The 25,470-nt window shown below is 39.2% G+C and overlaps 1 long non-coding RNA gene across 2 annotated transcripts in view; it reads right to left on the bottom strand.

The window, feature by feature from the left end:
• Positions 1–3,160: 3,160 nt before the first annotated feature.
• LOC102552402 (uncharacterized) overlaps positions 3,161–25,470 on the bottom strand; it is a 41,247-nt gene continuing 18,937 nt past the window's right edge. Inside the window, exons 1-3 of one of the 2 annotated variants that reach the window (XR_362236.5) lie at positions 6,813–8,093; positions 6,544–6,618; positions 3,161–3,521 (exon numbers count right to left, since the gene is read on the bottom strand). This is a non-coding gene — a long non-coding RNA (uncharacterized LOC102552402). Of the gene's footprint in view, positions 3,522–6,543; positions 6,619–6,812; positions 8,094–25,470 lie in introns of those variants that run through there. The other variant, XR_005497696.2, reaches the window with a different exon arrangement.

The following is a 25,470-nucleotide window of genomic DNA, read 5'->3' as shown; positions in this document are numbered from 1 at the left end:
TGAAGGCCAGAAGATCCTGGACAGATGTCATACAGACCCTAAGAGAACACAAATGCCAGCCCAGGTTACTGTATCCTGCAAAACTCTCAATTAACATAGATGGAGAAACCAAGATATTCCATGACAAAACCAAATTTACACAATATCTTTCTACAAATCCAGCACTACAAAGGATAATAAAGGGTAAAGCCCAACATAAGGAGGCAAGCTATACCCTAGAAGAAGCAAGAAATTAATCGTCTTGGCAACAAAACAAAGAGAATGAAAGCACACAAACATAACCTCACATCCAAATATGAATATAACAGGAAGCAATAATCACTATTCCTTAATATCTCTCAACATCAATGGCCTCAACTCCCCAATAAAAAGACATAGATTAACAAACTGGATACGCAATGAGGACCCTGCATTCTGCTGCCTACAGGAAACACACCTCAGAGACAAAGACAGACACTACCTCAGAGTGAAAGGCTGGAAAACAACTTTCCAAGCAAATGGTCAGAAGAAGCAAGCTGGAGTAGCCATTCTAATATCAAATAAAATCAATTTTCAATTAAAAGTCATCAAAAAAGATAAGGAAGGACACTTCATATTCATCAAAGGAAAAATCCACCAAGATGAACTCTCAATCCTCATCTTCGATTGGTTTATATACAAGTGTGCAATTTCTAGGCTTGAAAGTAAAATGATGCTATCTGGTGCTGGATAGAGGAGCCTTATTTTTTATTATGGCAGCTTGCTATTTTTGTAACATGGTGATTTGGTTGAACACAATAAAGTACAGTAGTAACTGATCTCCCCCTCTTCCTGGATGAGTGAGGAGATGATTAAATGTTGATGTCAGCATCCATGAGCATATTCAGATGAGCTTCTGCTTCTGTTGAAAAGGATGCTGTGTTTGATTGTGGTCCGAAGCTTTGAAGCACTACTTGGCATCTCCTTCCTTGGAGGTCTCACTGTTTAAACATAACAGATTTGATAGCTTGTTGGTAAGGTGAGGTCCAGCTTGTCTCCACTAGGTCATCTTCATGTGAATCCGGTGGTTATACGGTTTTGTTCTAGGGATATTTCATTTTTTTAATAACGGTTTTAGCTGACATTCATGGAGAGAATGAATCCTTAGAAGTGTGCCACTAGTGAAAGGAAATCCTGTCTAGAGTATGTTTCTTTACAAAGCTGTATCACACCATCCTTTGGGCCCTCTGCTGGAAAAGTAGAATCAAGTCTCAAATAATGCCTTTTAAATTGTATCCTCTAGTATTATAGATGTAGGACAGTACTGTATCATACCTCTGTGGATGTAAAATAGCTCGTACCTGCTTTATGATACGTAGTAGTGACCGTGCTTTATCAGAGCTGTTTTTAATGATGTTGCTCAGAATGTTTTCTTTCCAGATGATGATTGAGAAGCTAATTTAAAAAAAAATGGTGCCAGGTACCACAAGAGTAACAGAACTGTGCTGTTTTCTCAGGTTTTGTTTTTTTACTTTTTTTTTTTTTTAATGGAGTGTGCTGGATGTCTCTACAGTTTTGTTCAGATGACTGCAGAACCTGGAAAAGCTGTTGCTGCTGTTGATGCATAACACACTGCTATTATTGGTCTTTTTATATAAATATAAATATATATATATACAGATATATAATTTGAATTTTTTGAAACTTTACCTGTGCTGTCAACTTTCAAAAAAAGTATCCCCGTTTACTGTGTTGAGTTGGCACTGTACAGAAATTAACAGCCATATTGGTCTAGAAATGTTGAACTTAAGTTTTTTCCATTTGTACAGGGGTAACACACTGTATTAAATATGTAAGGTCTTATCTACGTGGGTTTGATTACAAAAACTAATAAAGTATTCTCTAAATTAAAAAAAATATATATTAGACTTTTAAATCTTTCCCCAAAGTTTAAATATATAGTAGTTCATCATCTTTAGCAATTCTTCATTATATTCCTATTAACCCACACATCTGAAAAATAAGTTTAAAAAAACGTAAAGACCCATTTGCTGAAATTTTTCGTGTCTTCCTATTGACCAAAGTATTGCATAAGGGGGAGGGGTTATATTAAATTTCACAAAACTAATCTCTTCTTACTGATTTTCTAAATAGTGATGTTAAATTACTTCGTGCTTCTCCTTGAAATGCAGCCATCTTGCTAGCCGAGGCACACAAGAGAATCTACACTTAAAATAAGATATTTAAAACGGTGACTATTTGAGACAAGGAAGGGGGCCAACAGGAAGTGGCACAGCAAATAGTAAAGGGGAGATACGGGATCAAAACAAATGTTATATGTGCCAGACAGGGAAAGATAACATGATAAAACTTAGTTTTTAAATTACTATATTAGTTAAAATAAGGAGCGAGGTAACATAATCATGTATATTATTTCCAAGAAAACTATATTTACAGTTTTGCAATATTCTACCAAAGGGGGAGCAGGCAGACATTTGCCAGCGCCATAAAGGGTTATCAGTGACCTTGTACGGTAGACATTGAAACCTTTTTCATATATCAAGGATGAGTCCCTACCCGCACTTTCTGCTTTCTGTAGTCTCAGTTACCCATAATCAACCGCAGTCTGAAACTATATAAAGAAAAATGGCTTGACAAGGAAACAGTTCATGACTTTAACTCATACGCTCGTCCAGGCAGCACTGTGAAATTCGTAATCACTCGCCTTCATCTTTCCCACGGACGGGACGTGCTCTGTGTGATGCATCCCAGGGCAGACCCAACCTGCCCGTTACGCACTTAGCTCCAGAGTTCGATAATTACTAGAAATATCACAGTGCTGATATTCAAGCAAATAACATTTTACTTAATAAAGTCCCGTCTTTGTAAAAGAAGTCAGGTCAGTAATTTGAATGTACAAAAGAGGAGTCATGAAATGATGTATTTGAGTGAAAAAGTGAAAGTTACAGGATTTATAAAGAAAAAATATTATCAGTCACTGAACTTGGTAAGATTTTTTTATATTATATTACATTTTATTTATTTATTTATTTATTTATTTATTTATTTATTTATTTATTTATTTTTACACTCCATGTTTTAATCCCCTCCCAGTTCTTCCTCTGACTGTTCCCATCCCATACCCCCTCCCCACCCACCCTGTCTCCATGAGGATATTCCCACCCCACCCACCCCACCAGACCTCTAAACTCCCTAGGGCCTCCAGTCTCTTGAGGGTTAGGTGCATCTTCTCTGATTCAATCCAGACCCAGGAGTTCTCTGCTGGATATGTGTTGGAGGCCTTATATAAACTCATGTATGCTGCCTGGTTGGTGATATGGTGTCTGAGAGATCTCGCGAGTCCAGGTTAATTGAGACTGCTGGTCCTCCTAAAAGGTTGCTTGTCAGCTCCTCGTCAGCTTCCTCCAGCTTTCCCCTAATTCAACCAGAGAGGTCAGCAGCTTCTGTTCATTGGTTGGGTGCAAATATCTGCATCTGACTCTTTCAGCTGCTTGATGGGTCTTTCAGAGGGCAGTATGAGGATGAATCTTTTATAGATGTAACTGTGAAAAGGGAAAAAGAAATGTCTGTTAATATTTAAGATTTTCGTTTTCTTTGGGTTTTATTCTCATTTTGTTTTGTATATCTCTGTGTATCCTTGGCCCCTCCAGAAACTCTGGGTTGGCTTGAACTGAGATCAGCGTGATTCTGACTCTATAGGTAGATGTATGACATCTGACTTGTGTGCTGGGATCTGAACATTCTTCTACGAGAGCAGTATGTACTCTTAACTTGTGAGCCATCTTCCCACCCTGTTGTGTAATTTTGTTATCTTAGGATCATTTCCTGTTTTGGTAAAATGTGAGTACAAAAGTAGCTTAAGGAAGAAGGGTGGACAGGTTGGCGATTTAGCTCAGTGGTAGAGCACTTGCCTAGCAAGTGCAAGGTCCTGGGTTCGGTCTTCAACAACTCCAAAAAAAAAAAAGGAAGAAGGGTTGAATAAGAAGAACAACAATATCAACCAACCAGACCCCCCAGAGCTCCCAGGGATTAAACCACCAACCAAAGAGGGACCCATGGCTACAGCTACATATGTAGCAGGCCTTATCTGGCATCAATGGAAGGAGAGGTCCTGTGAAGGCTCCATGCCCCAGTGTAGGGAAATGTAGGGGCGGTAAGGTAGGAGTGGTTGGTTAGGTGGGGAGCACCCTTATAGAAGCAGGAGGAGGGGTGGGATAGGGGATTTTCGAAGGGAAAATTGGGAAGAGGGATAATATTTGAAATGTAAATAAATAAAATGCCAATAAAATTGAGCCACAATATCACATCCCCAACTATTGGCAATTGGGAAAGGAAAACTCACTGATAACGGTGTGCCCATTGGTAGACACACTATGCTCCAGTGGAAGATCACATTTCTAAAACCAAAACAAACTGTTAAAGATGGCTTTTTTTTTTTTGGTTCTTTTTTTCGGAGCTGGGGACCGAACCCAGGGCTTCCTAGGTAAGCGCTCTACCACTGAGCTAAATCCCCAGCCCCAGGCGTTTTTTAAAGAAAGAAAAATGACACAAATTTGAGTGGGTAGACAGATGATTGGGGATCTGAGTGAAGATAGTGTGAGGGTTGAGGGGTGTATATATGAATATGATCAAACACATTATACCAAATTCTCTATGAACTAATAAAAAATTGCAAAAGAAAACAAAGGAAAGGGGGTTTATTTGGCTCTTAGTTCCAGGTTATAGTCTGTATTAGCTAGTTTCTGTGCTGTGATAAAACCCTATAATCAAGGCAACCTGCAAGAGGAGAGAGAGAGAGAGAGAGAGAGAGAGAGAGAGAGAGAGAGAGAGAGAGAGATATTACAGTTCCAAGGGTTTAGAATTCAAAATGTCAAGGAACAGCATGACAATTGGCCTCAGGCATTGTTGCAGGAGCAGGGAGCTGAGAACTCACATCCTAAGACTTGAGCAGGAACCAGAGAGAGCAAAGAGCCAAACTTTCTAAATTTCCCCCAAATAACCCTGCTAGCTGGGAACCAAAGTGTTAAAATACAAGAGCCTATAGAGGAAATTATTATTCAGACTACTCCATAGCCCAGTGTGATGGGGAAGCCAAAGCGATAGTAACTTGAAGTAGTTATTCAAGTTATAGTAAAGAGCAGAAATCAGTTTGTTAATGTTTGCAGGCCAGTACTTAACTCACCTTTTCTCTCTTAAATAACTCAGAATCTCCTACCTAGGGAATGGTGCCACTGTGGGTGGACCTTCCCATCTCAACTAAGGTGATCAACATTAGCATTAGTGGTGGCATTAGCAGACCGCTGACCTGCGACTTCATTTCTTACCATCCACAGTAGAGAGTGGCCCGGCAAAGCCATTGACTGTACATCTGAAAGTGTGCCCATGGCTCTAAGTGTGTAACTGAGACTGAAGAAAAGCATTGAACTTCTGGGTGAATGAGAAAGCATGATCTATTGGTCACAAGTTGTGGCAGCATGCATTGTGTATATAAAAAAACCTTTGTTAAGAAAGTCCTGGAACAAACAATCTCAAGCCCTTTCCTGAAAGAAGACATTCCTTATGAGCTTGAGCTGACAGATAGAAATAGCCAAAGATGCTGAATCTGCTGATAATGCTCACACTGCTGCATTTCCAGTGATGCTAAGTGTTGATTCAGAAGACTTCTTTTGACTGGCAATGGTGGCATGTGCCTTTGACTCTAGCACTTAGGGGCATAGGGAGGTGCATTGCTATGAGTTCGAGGCCAGCCTCATGTACAGAGTTGAGGAAGAAGGAGAAAGAAGGAGGAAAGGGGAGGAAGAAGAAGACACAATGACATGATATAATCCTAACCAAGATTTCAACTATAATAATCTAGAGTATTCTGCAAGATGTTCAATAGAAGTTGCATCCATAAACATCCAAACACAGAACGTGGATAGATGGACTAATAACCTCATTCTGGTACCATGTTGCAGTCACACAGAGCATAGGGTAAAGCAAATGTATGAACAGCAAGAAGCCTGTACTCTCAGAGTAATATATTCTCACAAGCACTATGTGCACATAGCTTTTATTACATCACGAGCTGTAATCATTCTGTTCTATGAGTATTTTTAATGCTTTACCTGGTTTAATTTATAAATTAAATCCATCATAGGTATGAATACTTTGGAAAATCACAATGTATATAGGGTTCAGTAATATTATTATAAGTTTCAGACAGTCACTGGGCATCTTAAAACATTCACCCACCAGTAAGAGTAGAGGTATAACCCTGCACTGGTAGGATTTAGAGGAATAAAGAAGAAAGCATTAGAAGACAATGCAGGATTCCAAACATTGTGAAGATTATGTGTCACCCATTGTCTCTCGGCTATAAAGGGGAGACCTCAACAGAAATCCTGTGTTAAGTGACAGTGGAATGGGTAGGGTTTATTCTGCTTTGTGATTGTGAAAGACTGAAGAAAATATTTATAGACAGAAAAATGAGAAAAGTATTCGTTCCTTTAGAAAGTGTGAAATATAAGTAAGTCCTCTCCCGTAATGCTTCTTACCTACTCCTTCTCCCAACTAACACTATACCTGGATAGAATGGATGTCAGAAGTTGTGAAGCTGAATCCTGAGATCACCCACTGAGATTTCCAAGTTCCTATGTCCTGGAACAAAGAATCAAAACAGGGACACATGAACAGTGAAGGAAGTCAAGATGGTTCATCAAAGAAGAAAAAGAGACTCCTGAAAAGGGAGAAGTGGCTACAGAGCTAGGATAGGTTGAAATCAAAACCCAGACTCCAAAAGGCCCAGGCTCTCAGTATCAGAATCTTTTATAGGTAATTTACATAACACCCACCTGCTCTGTTTTATTACATGGAGACTTAATGGAGAAGGATTTGTAGTTTGTCAACTGTCATCTTGTCATGATGCCTTGGTCCCCACACCTTTCCTCTCCTCCAACATTGTCGAAAACCCTGTCTTGCGAGGAAGGATAGGTATCTTAAAAATACCAAAGTTGTTTTCTTTTTTCTCTCCCGGGTTTACAGTTGATTCTCTGAAGCTTATCTTAAGAATTCTAAGACCTTGGTGAAATTCAGAATGAAAAAATGATGGTTGGCTAGGAACTGTCAGTGAGCCAGCCAGGGCTCTCGTTTCATTTAATTTGATAAGAGAGTAAACAGTCTGGAATGTAGATGTATGACTTGGCCTGTTTTCATTTTCTTCCCTTCAAAGATAACGACTATCAGTTCCTGAATGTACAAGAAGTAGTGGCTTTTATTTTTTTCCTTTTAATTTTTAACAAAGGTAATGTGATTCTCAAGGGATTCTGAAAACTTACAATGTGGGGGATTTTTTTTATGGTTCTCCGGATACATGGCCAAATTTTCAGCAATATCTAGCATGAAAAATAGGACTTTATCATATCTGTATGCATTTTAAGACAAGTTTCCTGACAGAACAATTTCCTTTGCCTTAGATAGATCACTGCAGCATTCAGAATGAAGTGCTTTATATGTGTGTGTGTCTCTGTGTGTGTGTGTGTGTGTGTGTGTGTGTGTGTGTGTGTGTGTGTGTGTGTGTTTGTATTGACTTCTCCATTTGTAATCATTTTCATGGAAGTCATTAACCTTCCACAGGGGTTTGTAGGTGTAACTCTGTCATATGCGTCCAACTGTAGTAGTTGACAATTTACTATCTGTATAATCTGACTGAATCTTTCTTCGTGGGCAGTATTTTTTATGGCTTAGTATATAGAAACCCATAAGAACCACAAACAAAGGCCTTCTTGTGATGCTGTTGTTACCTCTGGCCCCATGTGCTATGTCTTTTCTTTCTTTCCTTCCCAGATGCTCAGCCCCATGTGGCTGAAGCTGACATCAAGATCAGGATCCTCCTCCTCTGACTTCCTAATGCGTCACTAAGCCCAAATTGATAATTAGAACCTAAATCAAGGTTGTGTTGAACAATCCTAGATTCTCACACACATAAACAAAAACCTTTTCTTAATTTGTTCCTGGCTCAGAAACTAAATAATTATCAAGTGTAATATACTGACACATCCCACTTTCAGGGTATAAAACCAACACTAGCTACCACACTAGTAAAACTCAAATCTAGTGTGAGAAACAACCACATGCAGATTTCAGATTCTATTTCTTTATTAGGCAAACTACTTATGTATTAATAGTAGTACATGCTAGGACATTGGTATCAAAGCTTTGCCTCTCTGTGCTACCCTCAAAAAGAGATAGAGAAAAGAGGCAGCAGGAAGGAAATGAAGATAATAGGTGGGATAGACCAGTGGCATTTACTGGAAAAGGCATACCTCAACTTGCTAGGAGAAATGAGCTTCAGAAATACCATGTCAGAGATGGGGTACTCTAGGTGCATAGCCTAAATTTAGCAATGAAAATTAAATCAGCATGGGGAATGGTCAACTAAACTTTTGAACACATTTTTCAGTAAGTATGGACTAGGGTGATAAGCGTTCACAAATGTATGCTAAATGACATATTAAGGACAGATTGCACCAAATATTGTGCTAAGTACTGGGAGGGGGATGCATATGTCATGTATTTACACAAGACCCTTATAATTTATACATATATGTAGCCAAACAGAGTAAGAGATTTGAGCACCCAGTGACATCTAAATCCTACCAAACCAAAATAATAAAAATTAGCAATTGAACTGGATTATACCAGGCCTCTTTAGAACTTTTTAGAAAAGTAGAAGAAAAACATACAGAGACAGAGAGCAAAGGGGAGTACATAATGCTTTAACATGAGTGTGTCTAGAGAAATGGGAGGGGAAAAAACATCTGGGAGTCATGGCAACAGGATGAGTGGCAGCACAGGGAAATTGCCCACTGAACTCCAAAGAGGTTGACTCTGCCTTAGTCTAAGATTCTTGCCTGTTAGAGTCCGTTTGAACTGATTTCCCATGAACCTTCTTATAGTTTTATTTCGCTTCTCATTAAGATTGTCTTAAAAACATTTCTTGAAAGGAAAAACAAAATCACTAATATTCAAGAACTGGAGTTGTTAGGCTGATTGTTTAACAAGTGAATATGTCAATGGACAAACAGACAATATATTTCTTAAAGGCACATAGAAGCTCAGAAGCATTTTTCTTCATAATATTTTTTAATGAAAACAAGCAGGGATTCCAGAAGAAAAATGAGTCAGGTAGGAACGTGCCAGATGTTTAAATCAATAGCCTAAGTCTACGAGCAATTATACACACACACACACACACACATATGTGTATGTATATATATATATGTATGTATGTATATTACTTTGAACTCCCATAATGATTTAAAATAAAACACAAATAAATTTGTTCTTCCCGACACATTACAAATCATGTGGAAGTTCAGTAGTCCCATTATACGACAAAACAAAACCAAGAGGGGTACAAATGTACTTTGAAATAGTAGCATCAAAGAGTGGAGGCTAAAAAAGAGGGCTGGTTCTTTCCTGTTTGCACCCCACCCCACCCCTCTCTTATTTTCATCTGTCATATTGAAATAAATAAGAAGGCAAGAATTTCTTTTTCCCACAGTGCTGTTTGTGGTTAGGGAAACAATAAAGGATATTGTTACAAATAGGTGGGCAACATAATGAGAAAAAGAAGGAGCCTGTGGTCACAGCTGCAGCTGTGTAGGCCAGAAGTAAGGTTTCCAAGTGGGTAAGAAAGAAGCTAGCAGCAACTGTTAAGGAGTGAAGAGGACTGAAACTCTTGCATGCAGTACGGTTATTTGGAAAACATTGGCCCTAGACTCTAAAGTTTATGAGTGGTTTTCCTAATTTACCTTCTTCTGGAGAGCTTTTGCCTTATGTGTTTTTACTTTTCTCTCTCCATATAGTTTCAGTTCCTTCCATAACCATATGTTGTATACAAACAGCTTGACAGAGAAAGGATGGAGGTGAAGACCTTGTACACACTTGACCCACACTGGAGACAGCTTGTTTGTGGGTAACTATGACTCTCCCCATACCCCCATTGACTACAGAGTTCCACATCTCAGTCAGAGATCCCTCAGTCTAAGGTATTATCATGGGAACCAATGTAAATGCATCTGATTTAGAATTTGTTGTCATGATAGTAGTTTATTGTGTGACATTCTGAAATCAGGAAAGCAATAATGTTTAGTCTGCCCTTCCTAGAGATAATGATCTTTATCTTAGAGATAATATTGATATGCTAGAGATCACCCCTCCCCCCCCAAGAGATACCGGAAATATAGAAGTCTCTACAACCAGAGCCTAGAAGATGGATTGCTCTTGTTAGAGCTACTGTGTGATTTCTTGATCATAGCAACTGAAAAATAAAATGATGCATATTGGTTGGGGTGTACAACTTAGAATGGCATGTCTGCATCTGAAGGTGCCTTTGTTTCCAGAAACATCATCTTTGTGGTTGGAGTTTTTCTTGAAAACACAGCTGACAATGTAGTTTTGTATTTGAGGCCTATTCCAAGGGTCATAAACCAGTTTTCATTTCAAAATAAATGAAATGGATACAGAAAAATTCTGTCCAGTACAAGACATATCTGCCAGCTTGTTACCCAGTTCTCTCTAAAGCTACTGTCTGTCATAACTATCCTACCACTAATAGAATTGAGATCCCTACACTGGTACACACTGCAACAGACTAAACTCCGGATCTTATTCCAATCTTTCCAGCATTTCCAGGGATGAACACTAACTCTACCTGGGTTTGATCCCAAGCAGCACACTGCTGTTTATTTTATTCTCTCTCTTTTATTAATGATTCCATTTCTTTACATCTCAAACGATATCCCACTTCTCAGTTACCTTTCCATCAACTCCCCATCCCACATCCACTCACCCTCCTTCCCTTTGCCTGTGTGAGGGTGCTCACTTACCCACACTCACTCTCCCACCCTACCACTCTAACATATCCCCTTACACTAGGGCATCAATATTTGGGTACATTTTGATGCCATAATAAAGATACTCAGTTTTCTAAACACAAATTGGTAAGCCTTTAAGGTGTTTGGGAATTAGTATAATTGAAGCTATACTTAAGGACAATTGATCTTCATACCTATAAAATGTAAATTTCAGAGGGAGAAGGCACAAGAGGCAGGGCACAATCTAGATTGTATTCCACTCTCCAACAGTGAAATAATGATTGTCCGAAACAAGTGTACCAAAGCTCAAAAGAGAGAATACAGAGAAGCAATACCTTGATTGACTTAGGAACTAGGGAAAACTAAAGAACAGCTAAGTTGTTTTGAAAAACAAAATGATCTGAAGACATAGTTCTGTGATTAACAGAATTTGGGATGCCATAAAGAAAAGTCAAGACATGTTTGAAGTACTTGGTAAATTTGCTTTTTGGTGCTTGCATAAAAATTAAATGATTTTCAAGAGACAGCAAAAACTGCAGGTGGTCATGTCTTAGCAGGAAACTGGTCCTGAATATAGTCACAGAAATCACGGTTGGGGTGATGGCTCAGTGGTAAGAGTGCTTCTACATGAATGCAAAGACCTAGTTCAGGTTCCTAGTGCCCATATGGAAAACCTGCTGTGTCTGTGTGTGTGTCTATAACCTCAGTGCTTGGATGAGAGGTGGAGACAGAAGGATTGCTGTGTTAACTGGCCATCAGACTATCCAATACATGGTGGACTCCAGATTCTGTGACAGTCCTTGTATGAATTGAAGAAAGTAGAGAACGATAGACGAGGACACTTGACATTTCTATCTGAACATGTATGTGAACATATGTGGCTACATATGCAGACATCCCACACTCACATAAATCATTTTTTCTAGGAAAAAAGAATTAATTTCAGTGGGTGGCAATTGATGCTTTTAGAATGCAAAGAGAATAAGTAAAATCAAAGAGAAGACAGAATTTAAATAAAATACCTATATTTCAAAATTAGAGAAAGGATAAGGACTAATGATATTGGTGGAATTTGGGGAGGGTAGGTTGGAAGAAGAATGAGGGGTATGCTGTACTATAAAATAAGAAGCCAGCTTTTTTAAGAAAACAAAATTAGTTCACAATATAAGAAGCTTCACAAATATTGACACTTGTCTTCTAACTTGAAATCTCTATGTTTTATTTTTTCTTACCATGAATTGTGGAATACTAGGTCATACTATTTTCCAAGCAAAAGTTTAAGAAAAGGAATCATGGTTTAAAATACCAAACTCATTTATTAAAAGACCCCTGCCAGGCAGATCATCAGTGTGCCTGCCACTCTGAAGTCCCCACAGTCTGAAAGCCTCCCAAGAGATCTCCTACAATAAGGGTTACAGGTCTCACAAGAGACCTGCAGCAAACCAGGAAAACAGGAGGCAGGCTCCAGACAGAAACACGCAGACCAGTTAATATAAGATAATCAGATGGAGAGATGCAAGCACAAGACCATAAACAACAGAAGCCAATATACTTCGGCATTATCAGAAAACAGTTTTCTCACCACAGCATACATCAACACACCTAAAAACTACAATGCTGACCTAAAATCTTATCTCATGAAGATAATAGATTACTTTAAGGAGGATATAAATAACTCACTTAAAGAAATACAGGAAAACACAGATAAAAAGGTAGAAGCCTTTGAAGAGGAAACAAATAAATCCTACAAAGAAATACAAGAAAACACAGTCAAACAAGTGAAGGAATTGAATAAAGCAGTCCAAGACCTAAAAATGAAAGTAGAAACAATAAAGTAATCACAAAGAGAGACAACCCTGAAAATGGAAAACCCAGGAAAGATGTCAGGAGCAACAGATGCAAACATCAGCAACAGAGTATAAGAAGTAGAAGAGAGACTCTCAGGTATAGAAGATACCTTAGAAAATATTGACACAACGGTCAAAGAAAATATGAAGCATAAAAACAAAACTCCTAACCTAAAACATTCAGGAAAACAATGACACGATGAAAAGACCAAACCTAAGAATAATAGGAATGGAAGAAAGTGAAGATTCTCAGCTCAAAGGAGCAGAAAATGTCTTTGGCAAAACCATAGAAGGAAACTTCCCAAAACCCAAAGAAAAAGATGACCATAAATGTACAAGAAGCCTACAGAACACCAAATAGATTGGAACAGAAAAGAAAATCCTCCCATTACATAATGATCAAAACACTAAATGCAAAGCACAAAGAATGAACAGTAAAAGCTGTAAGGGGAAAAGGACATGTAACATATAAAGGCAGACCTATTAGAATTATACCAGATTTCTCAACAGAGACCCCAAAATCAAGAAGATCCTGTGCAAATCAAAACAACCCTGAGATTTCACCTCACACCAGTGAGAATGGCTAAGATCAAAAACTCAGGTGACAGCAGATGCTGGCGAGGATGTGGAGAAAGAGGAACACTCCTCCATTGTTGGTGGGATTGCAGACTGGTAAAACCATTCTGGAAATCAGTCTGGAGGTTCCTCAGAAAATTGGACATTGAACTGCCTGAGGATCCAGCCATACCTCTCTTGGGCATATACCCAAAAGATGCCTCAACATATAAAAGAGACACGTGCTCCACTATGTTCATCGCAGCCTTATTTATAATAGCCAGAAACTGGAAAGAACCCAGATGCCCTTCAACAGAGGAATGGATACAGAAAATGTGGTACATCTACACAATGGAATATTACTCAGCTATCAAAAACAACGGCTTTATGAAATTCGTAGGCAAATGGTTGGAACTGGAAAATATCATCCTGAGTGAGCTAACCCACTCACAGAAAGACATACATGGTATGCACTCATTGATAAGTGGCTATTAGCCCAAATGCTTGAATTACCCTAGATCCCTAGAACAAAGGAAACTCAAGACGGATGATCAAAATGTGAATGCTTCACTCCTTCTTTAAATGAGGAAAAAGAATACCCTTGGCAGGGAAGGGAGAGGCAAAGATTAAAACAGAGACTGAAGGAACACCCATTCAGAGCCTGCCCCACAGGTGGCCCATACATATACAGCCACCCAATTAGACAAGATGGATGAAGCAAAGAAGTGCAGACCGACAGGAGCCGGATGTAGATCGCTCCTGAGAGACACAGCCAGAATACAGCAAATACAGAGGCGAATGCCAGTAGCAAACCACTGAACTGAGAATAGGTCCCCCGTTGAAGGAATCATAGAAAGAACTGGAAGAGCTTGAAGGTGCTCGAGACCCCAAAAGTACAACAATGTCAAGCAACCAGAGCTTCCAGGGACTAAGCCACTACCTAAAGACTATACATGGACTGACCCTGGACTCTGTCCCCATAGGTAGCAATGAATATCCTAGTAAGAGCACCAGTGGAAGGGGAAGCCCTGGGTCCTGCTAAGACTGAACCCCCAGTGAACTAGACTGTGCGGGGAGGGTGGCAATGGGGGGAGTTTTGGGAGGGGAACACCCACAAGGAAAGGGAGGGGGGAGGGTGATGTCTGTCCGGAAACCGGGAAAGGGAATAACACTTGAAATGTATATAAGAAATACTCAAGATAATAAAAAAAATAAATAAAAAAAATACAAACCATTTAAAAGGTCAAAAAAAATGGGGTTCAGAGCTAAACAAAGAATTCACAGCTGAGGAATGCCGAATGGCTGAGAAACACCTAAAGAAATGTTCAACATCTTTAGTCATAAGGGAAATGCAAATCAAAACAACCCTGAGATTTCACCTCACACCAGTGCGATTGGCTAAGATCAAAAACTCAGGTGACAGCAGATGCTGGCGAGGATGTGGAGAAAGAGGAACACTCCTCCATTGTTGGTGGGATTGCAGACTGGTAAAACCATTCTGGAAATCAGTCTGGAGGTTCCTCAGAAAATTGGACATTGAACTGCCTGAGGATCCAGCTATACCTCTCTTGGGCATATACCCAAAAGATGCCTCAACATATAAAAGAGACACGTGCTCCACTATGTTCATCGCAGCCTTATTTATAATAGCCAGAAACTGGAAAGAACCCAGATGCCCTTCAACAGAGGAATGGATACAGAAAATGTGGTACATCTACACAATGGAATATTACTCAGCTATCAAAAACAACGGCTTTATGAAATTCGTAGGCAAATGGTTGGAACTGGAAAATATCATCCTGAGTGAGCTAACCCACTCACAGAAAGACATACATGGTATGCACTCATTGATAAGTGGCTATTAGCCCAAATGCTTGAATTACCCTAGATCCCTAGAACAAAGGAAACTCAAGACGGATGATCAAAATGTGAATGCTTCACTCCTTCTTTAAATGAGGAAAAAGAATACCCTTGGCAGGGAAGGGAGAGGCAAAGATTAAAACAGAGACTGAAGGAACACCCATTCAGAGCCTGCCCCACATGTGGCCCATACATATACAGCCATCCAATTAGACAAGATGGATGAAGCAAAGAAGTGCAGACCAACAGGAGCCGGATGTAGATCGCTCCTGAGAGACACAGCCAGAATACAGCAAATACAGAGGCAAATGCCAGCAGCAAACCACTGAACTGAGAATAGGTCCCCTATTGAAGGAATCAGAGAAAGAACTGGAAGAGCTTGAAGGGGCTCGAGAACCCAAAAGTACAACAATGCCAAGCAACCAGAGCTTCCAGGGACTAAGCCACTACCTAAAGACTATACATGGACTGACCCTGGACTCTGACCCCATAGGTAGCAATGAATATCCTAGTAAGAGCACCAGTGGAATGGGACGTCCTGGGTCCTGCTAAGACTGAACCCCCAGTGAACTAGTCTATGGGGGGAGGGCGGCAATGGGGGGAGGGTTGGGAGGGGAACACCCATAAGGAAGGGGAGGGGGGAGGGGGATGTTTGCCCGGAAACCGGGAAAGGGAATAACACTCGAAATGTATATAAGAAATACTCAAGTTAATAAAAAAAAAAGAAAAAAAAAAGAAAAAAAAAAAAAAAGAAGATCCTGGACAGAGGTCATGCATGCAGACTTTCAAAGAATACAGATGCCAGGTCAGGCTACTATATCCAGCAAAACTCTCAAACATCATAGATGGAGAAACCAAAATATTCCATAACAAAACCAAATTTAAACAATATCTATCTACCAATCTAGCTCTATAGAGATTTCTAGAAGAAAAACTCCAACACAAGGAGGGCATCTACATCAAATAATAAAACAAGAAATTAATCATGTCACATCACAACCAAAAGGAGATAATCACATAAACATAATGTGATCTACAACACATAGTAGGAACTAATGATCATCTGTCTTTAATGTCTCTTAATATCAAAGGACTCAAAACCCCAATTAAAAGACATAAGCTAACAGACTGGATACATAAGCAGAATCCAGCAATTTGCTGCATACAAGAAACACACCTCAATGGCAAAGACAAAAAGTACCTCAGACTGAAAGGTTGGAAAAAAGTCTTCCAAGCAAATGGTCCCAAGAAACAAGTGGAAATTGCCATTCTACTATCCAATAAAATAGATTTGCAACAAAAAGTTAATAAGCAAGATGGGGAAGGACACTTCATATTCATCAAAGGAAAAATTCACCAAGAGAAAGTCACAATTCTGAACATCTATGCACCAAAAGGAAGAACACCCACATAAAAGAAACTTTACTACAGCTCAAACCACATGTTGAATCCTAGAAAATAACAGTGGGAAACTTCAACTTCCCACTCTCACCAATAGATAAGTCATTGAAAAAAAGAGAGAGGCACAGTAAAACTAATACAGGTTATAAACAAAATGGATTTAACTGACATCTACCAAACATTTCACCCTAAAACAAAAGAATATACCTTCTTCTCAGCACCTCATGGACCTTCTCCAAAACTAACCCTATAGTCAGCCACAAAACAGTCTCAAGAGATACAAAAAAGATTGAAATAATCCCATGTATCCTATCAGATCACTACGGACTAAAGTGAGACTTTAGTAAAAGCAAAAACAACAGAAAACACACATACTTATGGAAACTGAACAGTTCTCTACTTAATTTGGTCTTGGAGGAAATAAAGAAATTAAAAACTTTCTAGAATTCAATGAAAAAGAAGACACAGCATACCCAAACTTATGGGACATACTGAAAGACTGTTAAGAGGAAAACTCATAGCACTAAGTGCCTTCATAAAGAAATTGGAGAGATCCTACCCTAGCAACTTACCAGAACACCTGAAACCCTAGAACAAAAAGAATCAAACACACCCAAGAGTAGTGATAACAGGAAATAGTCAAACTTGGGGTCAAAATCAACCAAATAAAAACAAAGAGAACTATAAAGGAATCAACAAAACCAAAAGCTGATTATTTGAAAGAATCAACAGGATAGATTAAACCCTTAGCCAAACTAACCAAAGGGCACAGAAATAGTATCCAAATTAACAAAATCAGAAATTAAAAGGGAGACATAACAACAGAAACTGGGGAAATTTTAAAAAATCATCAGATCCTACTACAAAACCCCATACTCAACAAGACTGGAAAATCTAGATGAAACGAATGGTTTTCTTGACAGATGCCATGCACCAAAGTTAAATCAAGAGCAGGTAAACTATCTAAACAGTCCAATCATTAAAAACCTCCCAACCAAAAAAAGCCCAGGAGCAGAAGGCTTTAATGCAAAATTCTATGAGACCTTCAAAGAAGCACTAATACCAACTCTCCTCAAACTAATCCATACAATAGAAACAGAAGAAACACTACCTAATTCATTTTATGAAGCCACAGTTACTCTCATACCAAAACTACATAAAGAACCAACAAAGAAAGAGAACTTCAGATCAATTTCTCTTACAAATATAGATGTAAAAATACTCAATAAAATTCTGGCAAACTGTATCCAAGAACACATCAAAATCATCATGTAGGTTGATGTCATTATGCAGGTGAAGGAAGACAAGATAAAATGGGGCCTGTCATTGGTCAAGAAGGAAGGGAGGCAGGAACAAAGGTTTTAGTATGAGAGGGAGAAGCAGAAGAGAGGAGCTAGGAGACTCAAGATGGAGATGGAGAAGGATGACCCAGGTCTGGGTGGTCTTAGATTGCCAAGGTAGTTGGGATGAATTTCTGTAGGCAAATTTGTCTTATCTAGGTGGGCAGTTTGCATCCTTATCAATTGGTTGTGAGTTCATTGTGAGGAGGTATTTGGATTAAGAATTTAACATATAATTCTGATAAATTACAGTTTATTGAGTCATGATTTCACTGAGTTGTTGGGAGTGTGAGCAGAGTCCATGATAGGGAGACACGATAGTCCCACCCGTGCTGGACTTCTAGAACCCTGATTTTACTGGGTAGCTGGAACCAGAGAGTTCGTGGTTACCAGACAGCCACCGGGAGAGATACTAACTAGAGAAAAATTATGGTTAGTTTCATTTGGTCCCATGGGTGCTGGAACTAACTTTAGAGACCAAGGTGACAAGGTGCCATGCTTGAACAGGTCGAAGACCACCCGGGTCAGAGAGTATTTGGGGGCAGCATAGAGTCGCTGAGATAAATTTGCACTAGTTCCAATGGCCCACAGAGCCAGAACTAGAGAGAGAGTCTGGGAGAGGAGCAGAGCAGTATGTGCAGTCATGCTATTTTTTACTGCAACACCATCATTCACCATGATCCAGAAGGCTTCCTCCCGGGGATGTAAGGTTGGTTCAATATATGAAAATCCATTAATGCAATCCACTATATAAACAAAAGTAAAGAAAAAGATCACATGATCATCTCATTAGATACTGAAACAGCATTTGACGAAATACAACACTCCTTCATGGTAAAGGAATTGAAGAGATCAGAATTCAAGGCCTGTATATAAATATAATAAAAGCAATATACAGCAAACCAACAGCCAAAACAAAATTAAATGGAGAGATAATTGAAACAAATCCCACTAAAATCAGGAACAAGACAAGGCTGCCCAATTTCTCTGTATCTATTCAATACAGTACTTGAAGTTCTAGCTAGAGCAGTAAGACAACAAATAGAGATCAAGGGGATAAGAATTGGTGAAGAAATCAAGGAATCACTATTTACAGATGATATGATAGTATATGTAAGTGAACCCAAAAGTCTACCAAAAAACTTCTACAGCTAATGAACAACTTCAGCAAAGTGTGAGGAAACTGGGAAAGGGAATAACATTCGAAATGTAAATAAGAAATACTCAAGTTAATAAAAAAAGAAATATCCCAAGTTCTGAGTCATCAAGGAAATGCAAATCAAAAAACACCCCTGAGATTCCACCTTACACCATTCAGAATGGCTAAGATCACAAACTCTGGTGACAACACATATTGGCGAGGATGTAGAGAAAGAGGAATACTTCTCCATTGCTGGTAGGACTGCAAATTTTTACAACTGCTCTGAAAATCAATCCGCAGGTTCCTCAGAAAACTGGGAATAAATCTACCTGAAGACCCAACTATACCACACTTGGGCATATATCCAAAAGATGCCCCACCATTCCACAAGGGCACGTGCTCCACTAGGTTCATAGTGGCCTTATCTGTGATAGCTAGAAGTTGGAAACATCCCAGATGTCCCTCAAACAAAAATTGATACAGAAAATGTGGTTCATTTACATAATGAAATACTACTCAGCTCTGAGGAAGGAGGACATTGTGAGTTTTTCAGGCAAATGGATAGAACTAGAAAATAACATCCTGAGTGAGGTAACCCAGTCACGAAAGAACACCCATGGTATGCATTCACTGATCAGTGAATATTGGCCAAAAAGTACAGAAAACATAGGATACCATTTACAGAATTCAAGAATGTTAACAAGAAGAAGGGCCCAAGTTCAATGTTACTTGGAAGGTAGAAGAAAATAATTATGGAAGGCAGAGTGAAGGAAGCATCTGGCTGGGAGAGGGAAGGAGAAAAGGAGAATATGATTAGGTATTGGGGAATTGGGAGGAGACAGGAGAGAAGTCCTGAGGGCCAGCAGAATGAATGGAAATATCCAACCTCATGGGGGTGGTTTCTGGGGGGGACCCTTTAGAAAGTACCAGAGACTTGGGGGATGAGAGACTCTCAGGGAGAGTCCTTAGATAAAATGCCCTATAGTGGGAGAGGGCAGTCACAGAATCCTCCTCCAGTTGAAAGACAGGATATCAAGTGGAAAGATGGGATTGCCATCCCACACTCAAAAATTCTGACCCAGAATTGGTTCTTGTCTAAAAGAACTGCAGGGACAAAAATGGAGAAGATACTGAGGAAAAGGTGGGCTGGTGACTGGCCCGACTTGGAATCTATCTTAAGGGGAGGCTCTAAGGCCTAACACTATTACTGATCCTATGGTGTACTTACAGACAAGAGGCTACCATGGCTCTCTTCTGGGAGGCCCAACAAGCAGCTGCCTGAGACAAATGCAGATACTTACACTCAACCATTGGACTCAAGTTAGGGAACCCTATGGTTGACTTAAGAAAAGGCTAGAGTAAGCTGAGGAGGAGAACAAGCCAAAGAAAGACTAGCAGTCTCAGCCTTATTTATAATAGCCAGAAGCTGGAAAGAACCCAGATGCCCTTCAACAGAGGAATGGATACAAAAAATGTGGTACATCTACACAATGGAATATTACTCGGCTATCAAAAACAACGACTTTATGAAATTCGTAGGCAAATGGTTGGAACTGGAAAATATCATCCTGAGTGAGCTAACCCAATCACAGAAAGACATACATGGTATGTACTCATTGATAAGTGGCTATTAGCCCAAATGCTTGAATTACCCTAGATGCCTAGAACAAATGAAACTCAAGACGGATGATCAAAATGTAAATGCTTCACTCCTTCTCTAAAAGGGGAACAAGAATACCCTTGGCAGGGAAGAGAGAGGCAAAGATTAAAACAGAGGCTGAAGGAACACCCATTCAGAGCCTGCCCCACATGTGGCCCATACATATACAGCCACCCAATTAGACAAGATGGATGAAGCAAAGAAGTGCAGACCGACAGGAGCCGGATGTAGATCGCTCCTGAGAGACACAGCCAGAATACAGCAAATACAGAGGCGAATGCCAGCAGCAAACCACTGAACTGAGAATAGGACCCCCGTTGAAGGAATCAGAGAAAGAACTGGAAGAGCTTGAAGGGGCTCGAGACCCCATATGTACAACAATGCCAAGCAACCAGAGCTTCCAGGGACTAAGCCACTACCTAAAGACTATACATGGACTGACCCTGGACTCTGACCTCATAGGTAGCAATGAATATCCTAGTAAGAGCACCAGTGGAAGGGGAAGCCCTGGGTCCTGCTAAGACTGAACCCCCAGTGAACTAGACTGTTGGGGGGAGGGTGGCAATGGGGGGAGAGTTGGGAGGGGAACACCCATAAGGAAGGGGAGGAGGGAGGGGGATGTTTGCCCGGATACCGGGAAAGGGAATAACACTCGAAATGTATATAAGAAATACTCAAGTTAATAAAAAAAAAAAAAAAGACTAGCAGTCTCTACTAACTGAGACCCCTGAGGTCTTTTATACACTGAGTCACCAACCAGGCAATATACAGAAGCTGATATGAGGCCCTGAACACATATACAGCAGAGGATTACTGGGTCTGGCCTCAGTGAGAGAAGATGTGCCTAACCCTCGAGAGACTTGAGGACCCAGGGAGTGGGGAGGCCTGGTGGTGGGGTGGGGAACATATTCTTGGATGTTACAAGGGGGAGGAGGAATGGGATTAGTAACTGTCAGAGGGGCACTGGGAGGGGGCAACAGCTGGACTGTAAAAAAAATAAAATTAACAATAATAAAAAAGACCCTGGTCAGCCAACCTGAGTCCCCTCCAAACAGTTATCAGAAGCACAAATGCCACCAAGACATATGAGTATTTCTGTCTAGAATGAAGCAGTTGCTGGAAAAGGCATTGGTGCTCTGTGTTTGTAGAGAATATGTTTGCAATTACTCCATTACATCGCCTAACTGCAATTTGTCTTCATCCCAAGGGCTGGAAAGAATAAATTTTGAATTAGAGCTTTTTTTTTTTCAATTTTTGTTTGGTTCTGTTTTGATAGCTTGCTCTTTATTTCCTCAATTTTAAACTTCTAAGATGCAGAAGGTTGCCAAATCTAGCCTTCATGCTACCAAAAACTTAATAGTCGAAAGAAAATTGAAATAGATCTAAAGGATGAAGTTCCTTGAGATGTTGAACAATTATAATTTTTTTTGAACAGCTCAAAGTCAATTCACAAACAAAATACAATTCAAAAAAGTTAATGAAACAGACACCTAAATGGTGAACAACTACTAAGAGATTGTAGTTATCAATTTAAAATGTATAATTGTATAGATAGTTCATTTCTGAATGTCAATGCACTCCAATTTTGAAAACCTGAGTTGATGTTCAGAATATGCTTGCATGTGTAACTATCTGTGTGTGTGTGTGTGTGTGTGTGTGTGTGTGTGTGTGTGTGTGTGTGTGTGTATTCAGAGATCCCAGTGCTGGAATTATAAGTATTTGCTAACACACATGACTTTCTTTTACATGATCCTGATGACTAAATTCTCGTCTTCATGCATATTGTGCCTCTCCAGTGCTAGATGTTTATTGTGGAAACTGTAGTATGGACTTCCTTTTTCTTTTTCTTTTTTCTTTTTTTCTTCTTTTTTTTTTATCTTTAGTGTTTGACACTTGAGTTCACCAGTAAATGGGCAAACAGAAGATACAACATTATATCTAAGTTGGAATCAGGAATACATTTCTCAACCCAGCGATAGATCAAAGGAAATTTGCATTCCTTTTCATGAGCTCATGGGACTAAATAAGATTTGATGTTCTAATGAATATTCAGGAGTCAAGCCAGGGTTATAAAATTGTATCTATTCAAAGAAGACTAATCTAAAAATGATAGAACTCTAAGGAATATTCTAAAATTCACTATATTATTTTTGAGACATATATACATATATGAAATTCATCACCGTAAATTCAGAAACAACATTTTCTTTATTTTCTTATGCTACTATTTATTGACATGAGAAGTTGTCAAGGAGGTGCATTTTATGAACCTTTCATAGTGTGACTAATATTTTAAAGACTAATGCACCTATTAAAAACCCTGGAAAAGATAAGGATTTTTGTCTGAATGCTGATTCTTTTAGAGTTCCAGCTTCTCGTTTTTGCAAATATATATTGGAGTACACATCCCATACAGCAGTTTCTTAAGTCAAAGTTTAGAGATGTTTTTGTGCATCAAGTTCTCCAGGCAAGCTTTCTTGACACCCTAGCTACTCAGTGAATTCTTGCCCTTTCTTTCAAACTATCAGATGGTATCAAATTAAACTGGTCTTACTAGTGCTATGGTCACCTTGAAGGTGTGTTCAAGGAACAAGTCTTCCCATTCAGAGTGCCTCCAAATAGAAACTGGAGAGAGCATACACTAGCAACTTGACAACACCCCTTAAAGATCTAGAACAAAAAGGTGCAAATACACCCAAGAGGAGTAGATCGCAGGAAAAATAATCAAACACAGAGTTAAAATCAACCAACTAGAAACAAAAGAAACTATACAAAGAATCAACAAAATCAGGAGTTTATTTTTTAAGAAAATCATCAAGAGAGATAAACTCTTAGCCAGACTAACCAGAGGACACAGAGACAGTATCCAAATTAACAAAATCAGAAATGAAAACGGAGACATAACAACAGAAATCGAGGAAATTCAAAAAATCATCAGATCCTACTACAAAAGTTCATATTCAACAAAACTGGAAAACCTGGATGAAATGTACAATTTTCTAGACAGATACCAATTACCAAAGATAATTCAGGATTAGATAAACCATCTAAACAGTCTCATAACTGCTAAAGAAATAGAAGCAGTCATTAAAAGTCTCCCAATCAAAAAAGGCCCAGGACCAGATAAGTTTAGTGCAGAATTCTATCAGACCTTCCTAGACCTAATACCAATACTCTCCAAACTATTCCACAAAATAGAAACAGAATGAACACTACTCAATTCATTCTATGAAGCCACGATTACACTTATCCCACGGATGCTGAGATGGTTCAATATACAGAAATCTATCAATGTAATCTGCTATATAAACAAACAAAGAAAAAACCACGTGATCATCTCATTAGATGCTGAGAAAGCATCTGTCAAAATTCAACACCCCTTCATGATAAAAGTCTTGAAAAGATCAGGAATTCAAGGCCCATACTTAAACATAGTAAAAGCAATATACAGCACACCAGTAGCCAACATCAAGATAAATGGAAAGAAACTTGATGCAATCTTATTTAAATCAGGGACTAGACAAGGCTGCCCACTCTCTCCCTACCTATTCAATATAGTACTCAAAGTCCTAGCCAGAGGAATTAGACAAGAGGAGGTCAAAGGGATACAAATTGGAAAGGAAGAATTCACTATTTGCAGATGTCATGAATAGTTTTCTTAAGTGACCCCAAAAATTCTACCAGAGAACTCCTACAGCTGATAACTTCACCAAAGTGGTTGGATATAAAATTACCTCAAACAAATCAGTAGCCTTCATTTACTCAAAGGATAAAGAGGCTGAGAAAGAAATTAGGGGAATAACACCCTTCACAAAAGTCACAAATAATAAAAAATACTTTGATGTGACTTTATCCAAGGAAGTGAAAGATCTGTATGACAGTAACTTCAAGTCTCTGAAGAAAGAAATTGAAGAAAATCTCAGAAGATGGAAAGATCTCCCATACTCATGGGTTGGCAGGATTAATATAGTAAAAATGGCCATCTTGCCAAAAGCGATCTACAGATTCATTGCAATCCCCATCAAAATTCCAACTGAATTCTTCACAGAGTTAGAAAGAACAATTTGTAAATTCATTTGGAATAACAAAAATCACAGGATATTGAAAACTATTCTCAACAATAAAAGAGCTTTTTGGGGAGTCACCGTCCCTAACCTCCAGCTGTATTACAGAGCAATAGTGATAAAAACTGTGTGGTAAATACAGAGGCAGATGTTTGCAGCCAACCATTGAACTGAGAATGGTGTCCCTGATGGAGGAGTTAGAGAAAGGACTGAAGAGGCTTAAGGTGTCTGCAACCCCGTAAGGAGAACAACAATATCAAGCAAGCAGACACCCCACAGTTCCCAGGGACTAAACTACCATCTCAAGAGTACACAGTTATGGACCTATGACTCCAATTGCATATGTAGCAGAGGATGTCCTTGTCAGGCAGCAAAGGGAGGAAAGGCTATGGTCCTGTCAAGGCTAGATGCCCCAGTGTAGGGGAATGTTGTTGGGGACATAAGAGAAAGTGAGTAGTTGGGTGGGGGAGCACTCTTATAGAAGCAGGGGAGATGAGGTAGAGGATTTCTGGAGGGGGAACTGGGAAAAGTGATAACATTGGAAATGTAAATAAAAAAAATGTCCAATAAAAAAGAAAAAAAGAAATAGAATTAAAAAAAGAAAGAAAGAAAATTAAGGTTTAAGACCTAAGCCTGTAGGTCTTTGAGAAAGAAAAAAGAAAAAAAAAGAAAAGAACTACAAAGAGATACATGCACACATGTATACATGAATGTTTGTACATGTACATGGGCACAGAATTATCCTAACAGTTGCCTGTTCAAAA

This window comes from Rattus norvegicus, chromosome 20 (genome assembly GCF_036323735.1).
Source record: "Rattus norvegicus strain BN/NHsdMcwi chromosome 20, GRCr8, whole genome shotgun sequence".
Lineage (NCBI taxonomy): Eukaryota > Metazoa > Chordata > Mammalia > Rodentia > Muridae > Rattus > Rattus norvegicus.
Note: the sequence above shows the minus strand (reverse complement) of the source record. Positions and strands in the feature narration are given on the sequence as shown.